Below are 21,216 nucleotides of genomic sequence, written 5' to 3'. Positions count from 1 at the left end.
GGTTCCAAACTGTTACCTCCTCTAGAGACCTTTAACACCCAAGACTTAAATGCGTGGACTTTGGATTAAATTGCTTCCCTTTCACCTTCTCTTGGCAAACAAGGGAGTTGAGAAACAGGTGTATAATTGTCTGCTCTTCAATCCACCAGACTGCAAGGCTGAAGTCGGGTACTGTGAAATGATGCTTCTCTGCCTCATCCTCAAAATATACCAGGTTTCTCCTGTTTTCTCTCACTTGCCTTCACACCCTGTCCCGAGGGACTGAGCTGAGAGTGCATCAGGTTTAAACCAAAGAGAAATTCATTGTGAAGGTTGACATTTCTGATTTAAGCCTTTCCCCCACCACCACCACAGGACTGCATCTGAGCTACTTTTCAGGCAACAATTTTTCGACCATTAGAGAAGTGCTGAAGGCCAAATTACCCCCCAGTATATCTGCACAGAGGCACTGTAACTGAGGACATAATTTGAAAACAAAGGCATTGCACAGCTGGCTGTGCTAACAAGGCTGTTGATATGCAAGCCTGAAAAGAATTCAGTTCTCTCTCCCAGAGCTTTGTTGCTTCTGCAAGGGCAAGAAGATGTAAAAGATCTTACTTCTTCACTGAAGTCAGATACATAGTAGAGAGGGTAGATTTGCTGAGTGACAAGGCAGCCCCCCTTTACACTCTGCCTTTGGAGTAGAACTACACTCAGTTTTGCTTTCTTGTCGTTTTAAAGTACCACACAGCCTAAAAATGAATTGCTTTATGCTCACAATAGTCCCGTCTATCTGCTGTGTAACTAAATGGCTTCTGTAACTTTGCTTGGGACATGTTTTGTTTTTTACAATTTGTTTTCACATTACCCACTAGTTCTGAATTTTGTAAGTAAAACAAAAGCTTGCTTTTTCCAAGGGTCCTCACATAGAGTCACTCGACAAAGTTCCACATTAATGCAGGATTATATGCCAAAATAAAAGTAAAAGCTATTAGATTGAGAGCGAAAAAGCAGCGTTTAGATTAAAAGAAGTCTGAACAGCAAGCAGTTTTACCTGCTATATGTACTCCAGTATCTGGGAGGGTTCTAGTTTCTGCTCCAACTCTGAATTGTGTGGCAGTTAAAGCCAGGAATAAATTTGATTCAGCTCTCTTGGGTCTGATATTCAAAAATGTCATCCATCCACAACTCCAGCTGAAGTCAAAGGGAGCTGCAGGTGTTCAACACTTCTGAAAATAAATCAAGCCATCAGCATGTTCTTATTTGGATGAGCTGTCTGGAAAGTTAAAAGAAGTTAGTGTAAGTGAAGCTGACTTTACCAACTACAACAGCTTGGGTTTATCACGCACAAAAATCATTTACGTGCATTTAAAGCCATTATTTACTCCCCACAAACACAATAATGGCCCTTGCAGAGTAGTTGTGGTCTACTGTGTGAGTACATACTTAGGACACGATCCTCCATAGATTACTGCACGTTGAGGGCTCCTCTTACATTGTCTGATAGTCACCATACAGGAGATGCTGAGTATTGCGCATCTAAGGCCTGAGCTATAGGTTTTGTACCAGTATGACTATTCTGGTAAGGGGTGCAATTCTTTACTGACAATTATACCAGTACAACCCCTAGTATGGACACCGTTCTACTGGTATAAAGGTGACTTACTCCAATAGAGTTTGTTCCCCGTCCCATAGAGGGATGGGAGATACCCCATTTATACTATGGTAACTGCACCCACACTAGAGGGGTTGTATCATTTTAACTACATGGTTATAGTTAAAGAGGTACAACTTGTGTGCTTAGAGAAGCCTCGAGACAGAAGAGTGGACCCGTGACCCTTTGACTGTAAACTGACCTTTATAGAGAGTAACGCCAGAGGTGTGTACTACCCACTTGGTTTTAACCATCTTGTTCATTTGACTCTCTTACTCTGAAATTCCAAGTGCAAGCAATACTGGTTGGGTCAAATTTCTTTTAAGAGAAATAAAGATCTGTCCTTTCACCCATATAACACTGTGCTCAACTCATTCTTAATGGGAGCAGGAAATGGCTAGATGGCAGGGGTGGGAAGGCAGCAGGTTAGGTATCGGGCTCAACCTCTCATCTCTGAAGATTTAAACTCAACTCCTAATGTCAAGACAGCTTGCAAAGGAGAAAAATATTGGGCTTGTATCCTGTGCTTCTTTAATGTATAAAGGGCTGAAAATTGTCAGAAGAAAGAGGACTTGTGGGAAATGCAGGTCTTGTTTACTTCGCAAGATGGTTGCATCTAGATTTTTGTGCACAAACTTCTCAATAGTGAAGCTCCACTAATGGGAGCACCAGTGCACACAAGGAGCAGGTTTTCTTTACCAGTGTAATCAAGAACTGCTTTTAGCAAAAAGAGGACACAGTGGCATAAATACCAGTGACTGATTCACTCAAGTGACCCTACTGTAGGGAGCACACGCCACCTTGCAGCATGGACGCAGTGAGACACCACTTGACCTCAGAGATACTGCTATGCTAAAGGGAAAATGCAGAAAGACCCCACACACACAGGAACTCTAAAGGATACAAGTATATTTTTCAACTTTTCACTAATGCAATTAATAGGGTGGTTATGTTTAACCACTGGTATTTGACTGACTTGGTGCTCTCAGTTTGCTAATCAACTTTTCTTTAAAATTACCAGGTTTTGTTTTTTGGTTGTTTGGGTTTTGTTCTTTTTTGTCTGGTTGGTTGGTTGTTGTGGTGAGTTTTTTCCATCCCAGATCACTCTGATTCAGGCTATTCACTGGGGTCTATTTGCCAGGACATGAAATACAAGCTTTGAATCTCTATTACCTGACCTAAGGAGCTCTGTCCTAGCGGCCAGACAAGAGACTGCCAACCAGACATGCCAAACCCACGGAAAAAACAAAAAAAAACAAACAGACAGAAATTGGGCTTGGTTTTGGCTTCATTGGCTTGTGAGTTGTTTGTTGGCTAGTTTTTGGCTTTTCTCTTGTTGCTTCCCCCCCCCCCCATCAGCTACAGCAAGCAGGGGAAAGTGAGGGAGAGAGAATCAGGGGTGCACAGTGAACTCACCACAGTCCCAGACTGCACGCCAGGGGGGGAATCTAGTCACAGAGTGTTGGAGTTCTTAGGGATTGACTTGTTTTGAAATGGGATTAGCTTGATTTTTGGCTTGTTGTGAAAGTTGGGGTGCTTATTTACCGTGTGAAAGCTAGCAGCTGTATTGCCAACCCTTAAAAGTTTCCACCCAGCTGCTGGCTGCGGAAGTAGGAGGGAAGTAGAGAACCAAAGGTTATACTTCACCTTGCAGATGTTAATAAGTTACCCAGAGCAGTGTTTATACCAGCTCTAGTGGCCAAGGGCACATTTACCCAGGGCTGGGTTGCTGGCATTTTCCCCTAAACACGCCTGACCACAAAGCAGTGCCAAGCAGCCGAACAGTGACAGCATGTCCGACTACAAAACCAAGATATCGGCCATTCACTTTTAAACAGTTCACACCTATGCTACAAAAGGCCACAGACAACCCCTTTCTTTTTGGGGGAGGAGGGAGGGCAGGCAGTTAAGCAGGAAACGGGTGACGGCTTTGAATGAATATTTACATATTTTGCTGAAAACCATGTTAAACAGACATTCCCAGCGGTGCTATACCTAACACTAACACTCAGGGCCGGTGCAAGGAAGTTTCGTGCCCTAGGAGAAACTTCCACCTTGCTCGCCCCCTCCCCCCCGCAGCAGCTGAGCCCCTCACCTGGGAAGCCCGCCATCCCCCCTGCCTGGGAAGCCGCCCTCGCAGCAGCTCCACCACTCCCCCCCCGCATCTAACCCTGCCTGGGTAGACAGCCCCCCTCCGTGGCAGCTAACCCGGCCTGGGGAGACCCCCCACCCCCTCCACGGCAGCTAACCCCGCCCAGGGACCCTGCCCCAGCTCACCTCGGCTCCACCTCCTCCGCTGAGCATGCCAGTGTCGCTCTAATTCTCCTCCCCTCCCAGGCTTGCAGCGCCGATTGGAGGAGACTTAGAGCGGTGGCTGTGTGCTCAGCAGAGGGGAGCTCTGCACACTGCCCCTGCCCCAGTGCCGCCCCTGCAGCTTCCCTGGTTCCCCCTACAAATAGGGGACAGAGCAAGGCCATGCCACTGCCTCCAGAAGCAGCATGGAGCAGCCTTCAACCCTACTCCCTGGCTGGAGCACTGGAGCGGGGCAAGCCCCAGACCCTGCTCCCCAGAGGGAGCATTAGGACTGGCTTAAAACGGCCAGCGGGCTGGATCTGGCCTGCGGGTCATACTTTGCCCACCGCTGATCTAGAGGATCCGAACAGGGCTTCGGCTAATCTGATTTGTACTAGTAAAAAAATTCTGGCTGGTGCTAGAGATGGAGCATCTCTCTTTATCATCATGCCGCCCCCAAGGCATTAGCAGAAGGCTGGCAGGTAATTGGGAACCACCCTGCCTCTATCATCACTGCTCTAAGTGTGCAGTGTTGCAAGAAGGCACTTGTGCAGTCCAATCTGGGGGAGAGGGATGTGCGGCAGTCAAGCGCAAACATGCAGAAGGCACCTCCAAGGAGAACAGACCAATTCTCTCACCCAGAATGCAATACAGACACCAACACTTGGCATGCGTCTATTCATATGTCATAGAGCCCTGAGAGGCAGTTTGTTTTCTGCTAAGAAATGGCTTTCATTTCCACTCTGTCCAACTTTCTAACACCTTCAGGCAATCTCCCATGCCATGCTTTATGCATGGAAGGAGCTCCCAACAAGAGCCCACAAAGCACCGACCTCCTTCAAATCCTTCCTCAAAACTACAGTGCCGTGATGCCGCAATAAACTTAGCAACAGCTAAGCAGCTGGTGTGCTGACATGGTTGAGCTTAGTTGGCTCATTCTTACCTGGTGCGCCTTTCACCGTTATTGCATCCCACTGTTTTGTCTTGTGCTTAGCCTTTGCTCCAAAGAGTTTATAATCTGTTATAGGTTTTTATAATGCTTAGCACAACAAGGTGGAGGCCTCAAGGACTGCAAAACAAATATTTTTAAGCCAAAACTGCTTTTGAACCCCTTCCACAAAACGCCAAAATCCAATCTAGCAGTCCTTTGCCAGGACAGCACGCACGCAGGGAGTCTACTATATTAGTTTGGATATTCGAATTCCACAGCAGGAAAACATCACGCTGTCTCTAGAAGAGGTGCTGGAATGTTGCCTGTGTTTGACCATGATTGATTATGAGTGTTCCAGTGCGTCATAATTAAGGATTACAAGTTCACCCTTTTTCTAATGCTTGATTTAGGGAGCCAAACACATTCATTGTTAAAAGGGGGTTTTAAAATTGAACTAGAAGCTACAGCAACAAGGGCAATTGTGAGGATTCGAAACCAGACAGCTGACACTATTAAATGTGAAAGTTTCACACAAACTAATAGTTAGGGGTCTTGCAATGGAACCAGAAAAGTATTTGTTGTCTATGCGACTTCACAGCCAGAGACCCAGAAGCCCAAGCAGGTCTTCGCCCTAGCAATGCAGCATGCTGATCCTGGTCATTTCAGCAACAAGATTTTTTCCATTATTTCTGCTTAGTCTGCTGTTCACACAACCACACAAAAAGACTGAGCAACTGACAAAAAAGTGCTTTGTTAACCTTTCCGTGACTCAATGATTCTATTGTTAAACAGCAATCTACGAAATGAGTAACTGACAGCAAACCTCTACAGAAAGAGGGATGTCCCAGCTATCTGAAGTACTAAAGAAGATCTGACCCACCTACCTACCAAGCTACTTTGGAGAGAGACAAAATTTAAAAGAGTGATTAAGAACACTTCTAAATGAGGAAATCACAATTATTAACGGATTGGGTGGCATATTAGATACGGTTTACTGAACCAACACGCAGTTTAAAGAAATTATTTACCCCACAAATAGATTATATTTAAGTAGCAGAGAGATTTGGGTTTCTGCGTTAACAAGTAAGTCACTGCAAACAGCATGTACTGAGACAGCAAGCGTCTGTTTCACAAATCATCATAACACAGCAGTCATTTGCAAAACAGTCTCTGCTTTAACCCCATTTTCAGACCAAACTTTTGAAACATTCACCTTCTGGGCTGAAAGTTCTCTTGGACCAGGAAATTATGAATAAAAATTCCTTCTGTCATTTGAATTATCAGAGGTGAGAACATAAAAGTTCTCCAAGTTTCTCTAAAAAAAAAGTGGTTAGAAATTTCGGAACATACCCAGAGTTCAAAACCCACCAGGAACAAATAATTCTCATTTACTAATGTCTTTGCTAAGTTTAAGACGTGTTTCGATTTCAGATGCTGACTACTTGAAGACAGCATACTCAGCATAAGTAGGACAAGTCTCCCTCAGTCAACAGGTGAACCTTAGTCAGATGCACTGTATAAACGTGCACAATAGGATTACTGAAATAGGAATTTAAATGGCCGATGGAGAAACCTGTAAACTCTGCCAGCAACATCACTCTAGATTTTTTTTTCCTACCCTCTAGTCCACACATTGCCCCACACAAACTTAGGAAGTTAAAAGCAAAAATAACCATGTTGATGCAATGTTAATGTGGCACCCTATAATCACAATTCAGGAAATACAAAAATTAGTATCCCAGGAACAGTGTAAACTTGTACAGGCTGCATTATGTACTACTCACTATACTCATTTTTCTTGTTAAGCTATAAATAGTTCTACTCTGAGTAATACCAATGTAAAAATGGTACCTTACTCAACAGATGAGTTTCCTGTAGGACTCATTGTCAACTAAATTAAGATGAGTTTTACTACTTTTTAATTCCTGAACACACTGCAGAGCCACACAGCAGACAAAGTGAGTTGGATTCTATTCTGCCTCATGTATTAACATACTTGTTAATTAAATTCTGATTGCTGGATCAAATTTTGTCCTCTGATACACTATGAAACCTGATTAAAGAAACTGTACAGACATAAGCAAGAGCAGAATTTGGACCACAATCTTTTTTCAGGCTTGTCCTGTATTGTCAGCAAAAAATATTTTGGCCTTCTCATCCCAGATTGAATTTGCACAGCTAGCAGTCAGGGAAAGACTCTTTACTTGGAAGCTGAACAAGTGTGTTTCTCAAGGATTTCCATATCAGATGAGAACTCTAGAGTTCAGTTTTTCCATAGTATAACTGCCCTTTCATTTTGCATATACTATACAATATATAAGACTGTGGTACTCAGACATCAAAGTGATAGAAGTCTTAGGCTATATAATGCAGCAGAGTTAAAGTTCTTGGAACTCTTAAGTCAAAGGTCAGGATATGGAAAATTCAGTGTGCCAATAGAGTAAAAAGTTTACAAAAAGTTTGGGGAAATCCCCAAAATTAAGATGTATTCCCACAATGCTAGTTGAAACCAAGTTACACCTCTTACATATTTGACAGGATACATTATATATAACATATAGTATGTTTAACTTTGTGCAGCAACTTTCACGTTGGAATTTCCCAGTTCATATTCCACTGCTCATCCTGAGCGTTTTGTTTCCCTAATGAAAGGCGTGGGTGGGAGAAGGGAAATCAATACAGGGTGTGTAAACTCACTGGCCTAGGCCTATGCTAAAGGCTCCCATCACCAAATCTGAAAAGTCTACAGCCTGGCTAGAATGACCTTACCACAGCCACACACCATTTTTAAGAGGGCCATGAGATGCATTCTCACTGAGCCCAGGTACATTTTAAGGTGCAACAAAGTAGAGAGCTGCTCAAATCACAATTAGAATGGTGTACTACATAGGTAGAAGGGACGAAATGATTCCGCATTATGTAGAATCTACCCTATTTCTTTTGTGAAGAGGTTTCCTAAATTTAGCATGCAACCCAAACCTGATAGTGTATCACAGGCTTTAGATATGAAAATGATCTAATTAAAAAGTAGTGGAGAGATGTAGGAACTTCTCATTCAATTTCTCCAGGAAGCCTGCTGCTGCACTAAGTAAAATCATAATCAAGACCCATCTGAGAAGTTTTGCCATCAACTAGAGCAGCAGTCGCCAACCTTTTTACGCACAAGATCACTTTTTGAATTTAAGTGCAACCCAGGATCTACCCTGCCCCTTCCCTGTGGCCCCACCCCTTCCCCGAGGCCTCTCCCTTCATCACTCGCTCTCCCCTTCCCTCACTCACTTTCACTGGGCTGGGACCGGGAGTTGGGATTCAGGAGGGGGTGCAGGCTCTAGGCTGGGGCCGAGGAGTTTGGTGCATGGGAGGAGGCTGTGGGCTGAGCCTGGGGCAGGAGGTTTGGGGGCAGGACGGGGTAAGGGGTGCAAGCTCTGGGAGGGAGTTTGGGTGCAGAAGTGGGCTCTGGGCTGGGGCAGAGTGTTGGGGTGCGGGAGTGGGTATGGAGCGCAGGATGGGGTTTGGAGTGCTGGCTCTGGGAGGCGGATTGGGGATGGAGTGCAGAAAGGGGGTCAGGGTTGGGGCAGCGGTGCAGGAGGGGTTCGGGATGCGGGCTCCTGCTGGGCAGCACTTACCTCCGGTGGCTCCTGGTTGGCGGGCTCCCTGCCTGCTGCAGCCCCATGCTGCTCCCAGAAGCTGCCAATGCACCCCTGCGACCCCTGGGGTAGTAGGAAGGAAGGGGCTCCAAGCGCTGCTCCTGCCTGCAAGCAGCACCCCCACAATTCCCATAGGCCACAGTTCCGCATTCCCAGCCAACGTGAGCTGCAGGGGCGGTGCTTGCAGGCAGGAGCAGCATGCAGAGACCCTTGCCACTCCCCACTCCCCCCAGGGACATGCTGGCCGCTTCCAAGAGTGGCATGGGGCTGGAGCAGGCAGACAGGGAGCCTGCCATAGCCCCATAGGGCGCCAAACTTTTAGCAGCCGGAGATCACGATAGACTGGCGAGGCTTCGCAACTGACTGGTTGATCCTGATCTACGGCTTGGTGACCACAGAACTCAAGTTTCCAGGACTGGGAGGATGCTGCTTCAGACTTACTTTTTATTTTCTTCCCTACTTTCCAAGTTCAGGCAGTGTCACTGAGGACCCCTTCCCAACCAACTATCAGGTCCCACCAAAAGAACAAGCAGTTTACACTTTGAACTTTGAGAAATAATGTTTCCCTGCAGCCTGACCTGTTGAGCATTCAATAGTAACAAGGAGATGAGGGAGAAAGTAGCACAGTCCTTCCTATCACACCTCAGAACTGATGCTGCACATTCGACAGGTATTTGTACAGATACTTGATGCCACAGGATATGGTCCTCCCACTTAGTTTATGAGAAATCCTCTGTGCTTCAAAAGGGATATATGGGCAGCAACAGTATCCGCTTTCAAACCAGCAGAAACTTCAAGTGCAAAGGAACCAGAGACAATCAGTCTCTCAGAATTACCCTCCACTGGGTCTCCCAGTAGCAAAGAGCAGCCCACCTTGGCCCTGGCATGCAGCCAGAAAACTGCTGGGCTCAGCGGATCCCTAGATGCCGGAATGACCTTTAGGGACCATGAGCAGCTGGGCAAAATTTAAAGTTGCCCCAATGGTGCTCTAAAGTATGCTGGGGGGCTGGGATCATGGAGGCACAAGAGATGCCTTATCCCCCTCCCCCACGGCTGTGAGTCTAAGTGTACCAATGCGTAGGTGCCACAAACAGCAGGACAAAAAACAAGTTTCTTGCTAAGATCTGAGTCAGAACCACTGTCTGGCACTAAGATAATATGACTTGCTTACTAGGAAGCCGAGTTTTATAGCAATAACAACATAATGTTTGAAATGGCTTTGGGGAGGACAGACAAGGGAGAACATCATCTGCTTTTCAGGAGCAGGACTGACCTCTGTCCACTGAAGCAGTAGAGATCTCTAACGGGTGACTATGTGCAGAAGAGTGGCTATTCGACGACAGTCACTTTCAGGAACCCATCTTCAGTTTCAGATCCCATTTTGGTTTCCAGCTGCCAGCCCGGCAAACTCAAAACACCCTTCTACTTGTAAACTGAGCACATTTGGTCTGGAAGCCACCAGAATTCAACAGCTAAAATGGAACCACAGTGTCCTACAGGGAGCCACAACAGCATAACCATACTCAGATTCTTCTGGCACTCTGAAGATACAGCACAAGGACTTTGGGGACAGTTCAATTCCTGCTGATTCAAAGTTTTTGCTCACTGGATGAGGTCTGAAGAGGCCTCCCTTCTTTTCAAACTTTTCTTCTTGCTTTAAACTCTGAAGCAAAGGGGTTAGGAGAAAAATGCCTCAGCCAGTGATCAAAGATTAATCCAATAGTCAAATTATCATCTAATGACATTTTTAGTTCTCTTATCAATCAGTCACAACCTAGCCGAACCCTGGAACTATCCCAGAATACCTGTGCCTCGTATGATTGCAGAATCATCTTCCTTGGCACCTAAGCAGTCACAAACAATTCTGACTGCACTCAAATCTTCCTGCGAGCAATGGAATGCTGCTGATATTCTTCCAGATGTTTGCAGTATGAGAGCAGGCAAAATCACACTGATCCGGAAAAAAGGGGGGGGGGGAGGGGGGGCACGGCAGAGCATTCCTTAACTGAGTGATAGGAGTGTCAAGAGAGAGAGTTACTATCACTGTCTAAATGCTCAACAACTTCCTTCCTATGTTCTTACATAAATGCAATAGACACCTTACCATGCAATGCACAGGATTGACCTACACTGGCGTGTGTCACTCCCCAAGACAAAGCATCCTGGTATTGTGCCTAGAATCTTCCAGCTGGTCTTTAAAAAAGAAAAGTTGTTTTCTAGTCACTCCTGTCCTCCAAATTATTATTACAGCAGCACCTAGGAGCCCCAATCATGGACCAGGGCCCCATTGTGCTAGGTGCTGTTCAAACAGAAAGCTAGTCCCTGTCCAAAGAATCACAGAAACGTAGGGCTGGAATGGATCTTGAGAAGTCATCTAGTCCAGCCCCCAGCAATGAAGCAGGAAGAATTATACCCAGACTATCCTGACAGGTGTTTGTCCAACCTGTTCTTAAAAACCTCTAATGATGCAGATTCCAAAACCTCCCTTTGTAACCTGTTCCAGTGCTTAAGGATGCTTATAGCTAAAAAGATTGTCCTAATTATCTACCCTTGCTAAAGATTAAGCAGATTACTCCTGGTCCTACCTTCAGTGGGCATGGAGAACAATTGATCAGCATGCTATTTATAACAGCCCTTAACATACCTGAAGACATATTAGGTCTTCCGCTGAGCCTTCTTTTCTCAAGACTGAACGTGCCCCCCCACTTTTTTTTTTTTTTTTTTTTTTAAAGCCAATCTCTCCTCCGTTTCATCACGTTTGTGGATTTCCTCTGGACCTCCTCTAATTTGTCCACATCTTTGAGGGATATGTCTGCACGACATGTCAGTCAGCAGCACGTGGTGTACATACCCAGGTAGCCCCCCAGCATTGGTATCAATAGAGTAACCAAGAGGCTGACTTGTGTGTGTAAAGACATGCCAAAAGGGTGTGGGTACATACCCCACGCAGCTCTCTATTTGCTCAAGCCTTACCTCCCATGTCTACAGTGCTATTTTTAGCCACTGTAGTGTCCCACTGCCTCCCTGCTGCCAGAGCCTTTCCCTACAGTAGGAAAAGGCTCCAGTCACAGAGAAAGGTTCTGGCAAGCAGGTTTGTCGCTGCCTCCCCCTACAAGAGCCTTGCCGCTGGCTCTGCAGTGAAAAGTTCCAGCAGCGAGGAGCTGCTGAAGCCTTTCACTGCTGCGGTGTCTTTCACGGACACATGTAGCTACACACCACAGTGTGGATACAGCTCGCTTTTCACAGTAACGTAGATGAAGCCTAAGTGTAAGCTTTCAAAGGTCTTACAATCTAAGGAAAGAGACAATGGATAGACAGACAGGGAGTACCTCCGCTCTGATGCCACTGTAAACCAACATTTAATTGTACAAGAAATGCTGGAAAACTTGCAGGAGTTTTGGAAACAAGAAGCCAAGAAATAAATGCATAACTGTATTTCTATTGATCTAATCTATGAAAGAGCTTATAAATGTAGCTTGTAACCAACTTACTCAAGTTGCTTCCAGAAAACCACCAAGAAACAATCCAGTCCTCAAGAGAGCCAGTTCACATTTATTGCACAGGGTAAAGCAGCATGAACCCTGGATGCATATATACCTACTTGAAAGGACCTTGTTTCTCAACTGTCCTTAGAAATTATATGGGTGTTTCAGAGGCTTCTAAGTCAAGCTTTGTTTTCTTCGGGTTAGCTGACATACACTCAACGGCCTGAATATCCACAGATTGGCCTTGTCAACCCATCCACTTAGTTAATAGGTACAATCCAGAACAGAAAGGAGCTGAAGTTCATGAAAGATTGAGGAAGCAAACGCAAATCCAGCTTCCTCACAGTGATGCAAAAGTTTTTTTTCCTCCTGCTGATAACAGCCCACCTTAATCGATTAGTCTCATTAGAGTTGGTATGGTAACCCCCATTCTTTCATGTTCTCTCTGGGTGTGTGTATAAAATACAGTAGAAATATCTATATCTTACTGTATTTTCCACTGCATGCATCTGATGAAGTGGGCTTTAGCCCACAAAAGCTTTAGCTCAAATAAATGTGTTAGTCTCTAAGGTGCCATGAGTAGTCCTCACTCTTTCTGCAAATACTGACTAACACAGCTACCACTCTGAGACTAGGTTCTGTAACATCAGCAACACGTGTATACTTTAAAGAGAGTATTGGGGGCGGGGGTGGAAATCACATGAGCCATTTCACAGGGGTATTCTAAAATGGATTTTCTATAGCATAATAGGAGGTTGCTGATTCTGAGGGATGGGTGTTGACAATAACCACCAGTAGACATTACATGAATCATATAATCCTGTTCAGAGTAGAACTGGACACGGGATCTCTGGAACCCTGGAGGCTGGTGCCCACTAATGCTCCTAAGGTGAAGCCACACCAGTGGTGGGAAGTTTAAAGAAAAAAAAGTATGGCGTAGACTAAGTTGCAGATTATTAAATTTTCCCTGGGAAGAGCCCATTGGAATCAGTCATCAAGACTGACAACTAGAAATACCGCTGTTTGATTTACTGTTATTTACCAACCCTAACAAAAAGTTTATTGGAAAATCCTGCTGACATGTCAATGAAAGCAAGGGTGTTAACTGTAAATGCTGCTGGAGGACATTGTTATAGGTAAAAGGGATTAACACAATAAGAAGTGTGGGATTAACACCACAATAAGAAGCATTACAAGTTTAAAGACATATTACAACCTACAGAAGGAAACATGCACAGTGACCCGCAAAATGACCTACAAAGAAAAACATGGGGTTTGTCTCATTTATCTTTCATAGTCTTTAGAAATCTTCTGTGGGAAAAAGACTTCACCTGCTTCTCTCCTCCTTCCCCCACAATATCAGGGATTCAGATCTTAGCCCTCTAGGATAAGCATGGTATAGGTAGAGAACTGCAGAATTATAAGATTTATGACATCACAGATAGCAAGGAAGTGATTTATAATGAAACTGTTTAAAACTTCAAATCAAAAGCTAACCACCACACATAAGCCCCCAACTCACCACAAATACAGGCTGAGGTAGCTCTCAGTTCATTTCCCTGGATACTCCAAAAAGACCACAAGCAAAGACAGGGGAGACTTGATATTTCTCAGATATAAAAACAAGCAGAAAAGAAACCATCCAGACTTTCCAAACACCCACCACAAAGCAACTCCAAATACCTCCCTTTGTGTGGCACCTTAAGGGAAATTACAAATACCAAAACCCTACACTTAAGGTTCAGAAAGCGCAATAAAAAGGACCAGGAGGGTTAAAGTTAATTTTAATAGACACATAACACCTATATTATTAACCACTTAGATCACCAGAACCTCTTCTCACACACCTATTCTCCCCCCCACCCCTACCCCTTGTATTCCAGTGACCTTGGACAAAAATAGACTAGTCACTCCTATGTGTAGTTTCACTTTCTGTTATTTCACACACTAACAGGATGCTGCAATGTTTGGGTGGAGAACACTTCAGTAACAGAGGGTCTCCATTTAAGATTTTATTAATGCTGTACTTGTTGAAACAAGCTTTTACAAAGCCTATCTCCTCAGTTGACCCGACAGTGTCCCTTTAAGCTCATTTATAAAGATTTTTGTATTCATTAAAATGTAATTTCATTAATCACAGCACTCCTGAGCCCAGCCAGTAGCAGTGCAGCAATTATTCTGCTGGGCAGTGCTCATGTGCAAAGAATCCAAAACAGAAGTTGCTTCTAGTTCCCCAGCAAAGCAAACTCACAATAGAGAAATTACAGGTAATATGCAGGCATGAACAATTCCTGTGTTTGTTTTAAGCAGGGCCAGGATCTCATCTACCACTTCCCTTCCCCAACCCAAAACTGATTCTTAATTTTGCATGGAGAAGCACAAGGCCATTTCACTGTAGCATGTGTCATTCATCCAACTTAGACCAACCAGAAACAAGGCAATCACTGAGCCTTTCAGCAAGAACAGGGCAGCGGAGAGGCAGAGGGAATAGATCTCTCTCTCTTTTGAAACCATACTCTACAGTCTGGGGGTTAGGGCACTGGCTTGGGATGTGGGAGTCCCAGATTCAAGTCTCTGCTCTGCCTGAATCAGAGTGATCTGGGATGGAAAAAACTCTCCTCTGAATCCCACTTTCTATCAACTCGTGCATTTTAATGTGGCCAAGAACTAATTCTAAGAAGACAGTGCTAGTCAGAAAGAGCAGATTTCTTTCTGCTGGATGCTGTTTTTACAGCAATCGAACAAGCATGCAAAAGCATGAAAATGCTGTCAAACATGATCTTTGGGTAATTTCCACCCTCCCGCCTACTATACCAGACACAATACCACTACAATTAACACTTAGTTTGTAAGTTCTTTGGGGCAGGAACTCTCTTTGTTCTGGGTTTGTATGATGCCTAGAACAATGGAGTCCCATTCTGCAACTGGGGGAGGGAGAGCTCCGTGGTTTGAGCCGTGAGTGGCCTGCTAAACCCAGGGTTGTGAGTTCAATCCTTGAGAGGGCCATTTAGGGAACTGGGGTAAAAATCTGTCTGGGGATCAGTCCTGCTTTGAGCAGGGGGTTGGACTAGATGACCTCCTGAGATCCCTTCCAACTCTCATATTCTATGAATACAAATTAATAGCAAAATTTGATTTGTCTGGGGCAGATATTTAGATCAGCAGTTCACAGTCTTACTGGCCTCAACAATCACACTCTTTAGTCAGAAACATTTATTTTTAGGGCCCCATTCGCCTGGTGGGCATGTGACTTTTCAGAGACCCTCAAAGATGATGCCATACTGTCAGTCTGTAAACAGCTCAGTTCTGCTACTTTTTGCCACTACCTGAGCAAAAATTAAGAGCTAGAACATATACACAGATTTCCCTTAATATTTATGACAACGCTTTGGATACATCGCATGCAGGAATATGATTTTACTTGATTTGCTAAATATTTACTATTGTATTATCTGCCCCACAACTGGAGCTACAAGCATCCTGATGGAGTGAAAAACTGCCAGATTTCAATGCGACTTCCTTATATTTCTCATCTATCCTCCTTTGGAATATTTTATATTGTATATATGTTAACTAGTTAACTTCTTTTCCAGTGTAAAAGCTTTCACTCTTCAGCCTTTTCCAGCACAGTAACAGTCTTGCATTTAAAGCACAGACCTAAACAGAACTTTTCCCACACAGTCACTGAATTCCGTAAAGAATTGCAGCTTCTAAAAAGTTTTGTTAAGCATCTATTATTGTATGGTAACCAGGTTCAAGCAGTGATTCAAGTATTTTGACCTATGATTATCTAATCTCAGAAATAGGTGGAGTAAGGAATGATGTTAAAAAAAAAGTTATATAGTTAACTGAATAATCACACTGTGTATGCAGGCTTGAGCAAGTCTTGCCCTTCCCTTTCAATAATTTTAACAAAGCTTAGCCTGCCCAGCTGCATTATCTGCACATTTCTTCTTTGTGCGGCATAGGGGGTAAAAGGAGGAGGGGGAAGGACAAAATTTGAGGATTTCTTTATTTAACATTTCTTCCCTCCTCACCTTTTAAGCAGAGTATAAAGCATATTTGAAAGACTGAATAGACGGTTAAGTAAAAAAAAAAAAAAAAGCTATAATAAAAGTATTGTCTAGTTAACAAATCCTCAGGTCATTTTTATCCAAACCCAACCTTTTCTCACTAGGAGTTATATGCAAAAGTTATATTTTAATCATAGCACACAAAAAGCAACATAAGCATAAAATGTGGTAAGGCGAATCACACAGCCTGCTCATGGATGGAAAGGGCAACCAAATTTAGGCACAGGAGCTCTACAAGGCAGATAATCACTTCCAACCCAAACCCATGTAATGTTAGGGATCTACTCTGAGAAAACTGGAACACAGACAAGATTTGAAGAAAGGTGTAGCGTACCAATAAATCTCTTTGATTTTCATGGCAAACACTTAAGCATTTTGAGCAACGTTTTCCTTTATCTGTTTCAAACATTTACTAAACTGAAAGCATGTGTATTCTTACAAATAAATACAAAAGTTAAAAGCAATTAGAACGTGAAATGGCATCAATGTAGCCTATGGGGAAGGTGTTCTGATAGCACAGTGATGGGTGGCATTACAAAATCCTAAAAAAACAACCAGACAGATGTCTGAAGTGCTTGAGCTCTGTGTGATAGGCAAGATAAACAGTTAAGGACGTTCGTCTTACACAGCCAATTATAAATATTTTTATAAAGAAAAGTATATCACAAAACGGCCTGTACTCTGACCTCCCAATAATCAAAATATAGCTGATTTCAAAATAGAGAAAGTATTGCTTTTGGGAAAGAAATGTAATTATACACTGCCCAGATTAAATGCAAGTGTACATTCATAATATATGCACTTTTCCTATATAATTACATATACATTATTCTAAAGAAAAAACAGAATGTATTTTACTAAGGCACCCTATTGTCAGTTGACGTTAACTGATATTTCCCATTTGCCAATATGTACAGAGTACTCAGATATCATTATCAAGACAAAAATTATAACATAAAACCAACAAATGTATGGGACAGAGTTAAGGCTGTTATATTGCAATGAAATATGCATTTCTTTAAGAGAAATGCATTCATTTTGTGCACAATCAGATGCAAGATGTCCTTAACACTTTATGTCCTTGCTTTTAAGCAACCAGGTTAGTAAAAATGTTTTACTTATAAGCAAGAGTATATTGTCACACAGCATCCCTTACTTATTTGCTTTTTAAAAAAATACCGAAGATCTCCTCCGCAACTCGTATCTTGCTTTCCCATTTTAAAAGTACTTCCCTGTGCAAAAAGAATAAAAATGAAATTGGATGCACTCCTCAGATTATTGTTGCATCTGAAGAAGTGGTGTTTTTTATCCACAAAAGCTTATACCCAAATCAGTTAGTCGTTAAGGTGCAACCAGACTCCTCATTGTTTTTGTGGATACAGACTAACATGGCTACCCTTCTGATACTCAGATTATTAAAGTATTTTGTACCTCTCCAGAGTTAATAATTAGTTATATTTCACAGTGCAACACATTTTGCATTTCTCAACTAAGTCAACGGAAATGGGCTAGCCTATTTCACATATAGAGTCTAATTCAATGTTTCTCAAAACTAGCAAAATGCTGCAGCATTTTGGTTGCTAGCAGTGCAAGGGAATTATTTATTTTGTAAACATATTAGTTAAACTGTGGGATTTTTCAATATTATGGAAATTCTTCTGAAATGAGTTTGGTGCAAATCTGATTTAAGAATGTCCTTTTAAAAACATTATGTCTTAAATTATCACAATAAATTCAATTTACTGTGATTTTTTTTTTTTATTCCATAGATTTGCATCCAGACTGCTTTGCTGGCTAACTGTTAAAAGAGGAGGGATTTTTAAAGTCATTGTTGTTTAAGACAATGACTCTCTCTTTCTCTGAGGGAATGTATGCTAAACTTTCTTCTGACGTTACCAAAAAAACAGGCAGTTTGTAAGGCTCTCCAAGATAATCAGTTCTTAAAGCATAGTTTTCTCAGTGTTAGCGTAGTGACTAAGTGATGATGAATTCTGTACATAGCATGCTTGTCGTACAGCTGTCACTGCAAATCAAGAGATGGACCCATTATAGAAAACGTTATTTCCAAAATATACAGCAGAGTAGCTTTCTGTTTTTCTCAGATCTTTAAATATGCTTCCAGAACTTCTAACATCAAGTTTATTTTTAAATCTGTGACTCTGAAACTTTGTACTAGTTCACTAATTCCTAATTTAAAGTATCTTCTTAGAAAAATTACTTAAGTGTACTATTGTTGAAGAATAACAAGTTTTTTAGATTTCCTTATAGTATTATGCATACACCAAAACATAAGCGCAGAATGTTTGCATTTTGAAGTCTAACTTTAAGGAACAGCCAGGCGGCATGTCCTCCAAAACTTCCTGTATTGTGTCCAATCGATGGCAGTGACACCTACTTGTAATAATTCATATGCACATCAGCTTATCTGAAACTGAATTTAGCCAAATTACTGCTAGAGCCCCATAAAAGTAGTTCTAAGGCCTTGGCTACACTGGCGCTTTACAGCGCTGCAACTTTCTCGCTCAGGAGTGTGAAAAAACACACCCCTGAGCGCAGCAAGTTACAGCGCTGTAAAGTGCCAGTATAAACAGTGCCCCAGCACTGGGAGCACGGCTCCCAGCACTGCAAGCTAATCCCCACGGGGAGGTGGAGTATGTGCAGCACTGGGAGAGCTCTCTCCCAGCATTGGTGCCACAACCACACTCGCACTTCAAAGCGCTGCCGCGGGAGCGCTCCCAGGGCAGCGCTTTGGAGTTTCGAGTGTAGCCAAGCCCTTAGTTTAGGCTTGACATTCTTGAAACTTGTTTCCCCCTTCTTCCTTTACATAAGGAATTACAAAGGCAGAAAGTAACACATGCTCTTTCATTTAAACTCATTTCATTTAAACACCCATGAAAGCTCATGCTCTAAAACGTCTGTTAGTCTATAAGGTGCCACAGGATTCTTTGCTGCTTTTACAGATCTACTCTTTCATTTAAAGTCACTCCTGTACGTGGTGATTATGCAGCTTACTCCTGCAGTCTAAGTAGATGATCACATTTATTCCTTACATTAATACAAGCAAGGTTTCCTTTCTCTCAATACATTGTTAATATAGCTGTTCTTGATATGAGGGAAAAGCAACACGTTATCCAAAGCCACGGTATTCATAAGGAAGATGTCCATACTTAAACTAAATATTTACAAGGACAGCAGGTAACATCTTTCAGGGAGATTCAGGGATCGAAGGAAAGCATTTTCTTGAAACATGATGTTTGGGTCAGTCTAGTATTTTCCAAAGGCAAAAAGTCATCCCTAGCAAGGATGGTTTTGTAATAGCCAAAGAAGTCTGTGTCCAGAGGACATAGGCACTGAAACTAAGGGTGTGGCCACACCCCCTGGCTTGATTTGGTTTCCATCATAGAGAGGGTTTACAGTTTGCTTCAAAGGCTCTCAGCACCCACACTATATAAATTGTTTCAGCACCACTTGCAGAGGCAAGGAAATCTCTCCTTTTCTACCCACACACCCTTCACTTAACATATTTTCAACAAGTTTTAAGGAGCAAGTTACATTAAAATTAAGCTCCCCAAAAAAATCAGCACAGCAGCCTTTTCGGCCCTGAACGTGTGAGGTGCTGAGCACCCTCAACTCCCAGGCTACAGTGCATCTCACAGGCCCAGAGGGACTCTGTTCTTGGATGACTGGAAACTATTTACATCCCCAATCTCCAGTAAGAACAGCATCAGAGATCACAGCTAAGGCCCTGAAATAGCAACAGAGTACAAGACCACATGCCCAACACCCGGCTCCCCATACAGCCAACCAGGGAGTGAGGGGACTAGTAAATACATCATTGAATCACACAGCAAAACCCCATTGCACCCCTAGAGGGAAGGCTAACCCACCTCGGCCCTAAACCCCACAGCCCTGCTGAGAGAGCACCCCTACTCCCAGTGCGACAGACAAGGGCAGGTCTGGAGCCAGACTTCGGTCCCCTCAGTCCCATGCCCCAACCCTTTACTCCCAAAAATTTAGGTAATCTTCCCCTCATCCCCCCAGGGGCCTCCCTTCTCCACAGGCTGGGCCTCCTCACACAACTATGAGGCTCCTTACACACAGACTCTCCCTTGCACAGCCCCCCGATATCTCCTTCCCATGGGATATCCCCCACACCCTTTCCCCATGGGATCACACACAGAACCCTCCACAGGGACCCCACATCCTCTCCTCATGGAATCCCTACACACATGGCCCCCGACACCCTTTCCCCATGGGATCACACACACACACACACACACACACACACACAAAACCCCCCACAGGCACCCCCACATCCTCTCCCCATGAAATCCCTACACACACCCTCTCCCCATGGGATCCCTACACACACAGCCCCCCACACCCTTTCCCCATGGGATCTCACACACACACCCCCACACCCTCTCCCCATAGGATCCCCACACAGCCCCCAAAAGCCTCCCCGCCCCCCCCACCCCCACTCCAGGAGGATCCCTCTGCCCGGCACCCCCAGGGCAGATCCCTCCCATGCGCCCCTCCCTCAGCGGCTCAACCCACGGCACAGGGGCGGGGGCTGCCTCCCCCCCACGCCAGGGCTCCCGCAGCCCGGCCCGAGCGGGACAGGGTCCGTTCCCCGCCGGGGCCTAGCCGGGGCGGGCGCTGCGCGTGCGGCTCCCCGGGCGAGCCCGGCCGGCGGCTCCCGCGGCAGCGGGCGGAGCGCAGCGGGCCACTCACCCTGCGGCGGCCCGAGCGGAGCCGCGAATCCCGCAGCGGCGGCGGCCGGAGGAGGCGGAGCAGCCGAGTCGGTGCCTGCGCGGCGGCGGCTGCCTGGCAGGAAGGGGAACGCGGGGCGGGGCGGGCAGAAGGAGGCGGCGGCACCGGCACGTCCACGGCGTCTGCCGGCCCCTTCCCGCCGCCCGTTAAAGGCGCAGGGCCGCTGGGCCGGGGGCGCCACCTGGGACCCGGCCAACCGGGATCCGGATCCGGATCCTCGCCCCCCGGTCCCGCCCGCGGGGATTTCCCCCGACACCCTGAGGGGACCCACCGCACCGGGAACACCCCCGACACGGCCTCCCCGCAAACTCCCAGCCTCAGACACCTCCCGCACCGGGATTCCCCCTCGACACGGCCCCCCCACAAACCCCCAGCCTCAGAC

At 44.7% G+C, this 21,216-nt stretch overlaps 1 protein-coding gene across 12 annotated transcripts in view; it reads right to left on the bottom strand.

The window, feature by feature from the left end:
* KTN1 (kinectin 1) overlaps positions 1-20,907 on the bottom strand; it is a 116,777-nt gene extending 95,870 nt beyond the window's left edge. For 8 of the 12 annotated variants that reach the window (XM_030562968.1, XM_030562974.1, XM_030562975.1 and 5 more), the window contains exon 1: positions 20,796-20,907. The gene's annotated coding sequence lies outside the window, so the exon portion shown is untranslated. Of the gene's footprint in view, positions 1-1,033; positions 1,209-20,795 lie in introns of all 12 variants that reach the window. The other 4 variants (XM_030562969.1, XM_030562971.1, XM_030562973.1 and 1 more) reach the window with 2 other exon arrangements.
* Positions 20,908-21,216: the final 309 nt, after the last annotated feature.

The sequence above is a fragment of the Gopherus evgoodei genome, chromosome 4 (assembly GCF_007399415.2).
Source record: "Gopherus evgoodei ecotype Sinaloan lineage chromosome 4, rGopEvg1_v1.p, whole genome shotgun sequence".
Classification (NCBI taxonomy): Eukaryota; Metazoa; Chordata; order Testudines; family Testudinidae; genus Gopherus; species Gopherus evgoodei.
Note: the sequence above shows the minus strand (reverse complement) of the source record. Positions and strands in the feature narration are given on the sequence as shown.